Source organism: Pteropus alecto, unplaced genomic scaffold, assembly GCF_000325575.1.
Source record: "Pteropus alecto unplaced genomic scaffold, ASM32557v1 scaffold101, whole genome shotgun sequence".
Taxonomy (NCBI): Eukaryota; Metazoa; Chordata; class Mammalia; order Chiroptera; family Pteropodidae; genus Pteropus; species Pteropus alecto.
Window position 1 is genome coordinate 13611343 of NW_006432945.1, and position 2333 is coordinate 13613675.

A 2333-nucleotide genomic window follows, 5' to 3' on the forward strand; every position below is an offset into this window, starting at 1 on the left:
ACACACGGACCACCGGAAGGCCCAGAAGTCTGGTTCTTTTGAGTCTATCGCTGTGGAGCTCTGCACAGGTGGGATGCTCGGCCCCGGAGGCCCCTCTGGGAGGACCCATGCGGTGAAGCAAGACCTGAGAAGCTGCTGGTCAGCTTGGCCAGGCAAGGGCTCTAGGGACAGGTGCACACGCACCAAGTAAATATTTTACTGTGCGACTGCAAGGGCCGCGACCAACCGAGCCCTGTTACTTACCAGTGACAAAATAATAAAAAGGGATGGCTAATCGACCATCCTTAAAAAAAAAGAGAGAGGCTGAGAAAATGATTGATCTTGTATGAGGTCAAGACCAGGTGCCGAAGAAACGACTTACTTGATGGCAGACACAGAGGAGTCAGAGAAATGAGGCCAAAGCGAGAGAATGACCTGGTACTAAAGATAAAAGACGCCAGCATCCTTGAGTTCATTTCTTCTGCTTGGTCTAGGGTTCAGACTGTGCCTGTCCCCAAGGACAGGGACCAGAGCAGGACCCCTTCCTTCATACCCCTCAAGAAACTTATTTTTCAGGTATTTTGGGTGAAATAACAGAAGCATAAGAGAACAAGAACAGGTTAATATTTTTAAATCAACTTCAACATGTTTGGGAATCTAAAAGTAATACATGTAAATTATAGAGAAAATAGAAAAATTTGAAGAACAGAAAAATAATCAGTAATCTGCTCACTCACCTGTCACTTAGTTTTTGAGTATGTTTCATTTTAATCTTTTTTCTATCTATCTATACCTATGTCTGTTAAAATTTTAGAAACCACCATATTTTTAAAATGAGAATAATAGCATGTTATTTCTTAATTCATTTAACTCTCCCTCTGCTGTTAGACTTTTGAGTTATTTGTTCTTATTATAAATTACCCATGGTAAGTGTTCTTGTATGTAAATTTTAGAATTTCTCAGTACTTCCTTGGACTAGGTTCCTAAAAGTGGCATTACTGGGTCAATAGATTAAAACGGTGAAAAGACTCTTGCCAAACTGCTCTGTAGACAAGTTTGCCAATTTACATGTCTACCACTAGGGCAGGAAATCACCAAGTTCCCCACACCCATAAGAACACTGAACCTTTTTTAAGTCTTTGTTACTTTGCTAGATTAAATTACGTCATCGTTTTAATTTGCATTCTCTTGGAAACTAGTGAGGTTGAATATCTGTAATGTTTTTAGACATGCTGAGAATTATCTACTGGGATTTGAGTTTCAAGTATATTCATCGTTATTTTGTAACGGTTTTGTTAGCATTTAACTCTTTATCTAAAATTTATCTTGAAAAATGGTTAGAGGTAAAAATATAATTAAAACATTTTTTCTCAAATCTTTAAACAATTGTTCCAGTACCATTTGTTCAATGATTTTTATGCTTCCTTTAATATATAACCAAATTATAATTACACTGGGGCTTTTTTTCTGGCCTACTTATTCCAGTTCATTTATCTGTCTGTTACTTTTGGCACCAACATCAAACTAGTTCAAGAATGCTTTATAATTTATGGCATTTTAGTATCTGGTAGGGCAAGACTTAGTTACTTTTCTTTTTCAAAAATGTCATAGCTTTCTACCTCCCTCCCATCACACTTATTCTTTTATACATATATTTTAGAATTATTTTGTTAAGAGAAATTTCACTGGGGCATTGATTGAATTGGCATGAAATTTATACATTAACCAACGGATACCTTTGATAAGTAAGGATTCCGTGACAGCAGTCAGGCCTTTGTCCTTGAGCTGTCACTTCCCCAGGGGATCGTGTGAAGTGGGGATTAAGAGTGTGGGCCATGGCCTCGGACTTGCTCTGTGACCTTGGCAAGTCACCTAACCTCTCTGTGCCTCAATCTCCTCATCTATACGATTTGTTCTTATTATCTTCTTAGGCCTAGAATCAACCTAGTGAGAAGAGCAGTCTCTCACAATCAAGCCTCAAAACATTTAACTCTTAAATTGTACTCTGTTCACCCCAAAATACCTTTTAAGCCTCCAAAGGAAAGCCTACATGGAAAAAGCAAAGGCAATATAACTGGCAACGGTGAATATCTCCACCTATATCTGAATCTGTAATCGCCAATTGAATATAAGCATCGGAAGGGCGGGGATTTTTTCTGTCACCCCACCTCACACACACATACACGGTGGTATATAATAAGCGCCTAATACAAATTTGTTGATTGAATAAATGAATGAATGATAGTTCTCCAGATCCTAGAATTCAAGGACAGTAAAGCCAACGGCTTTACCCACATTATGTCGAATGGCCAAGGAGAACTGCAGACTCCTTGGGAACGCTCCAGATAAAGCGA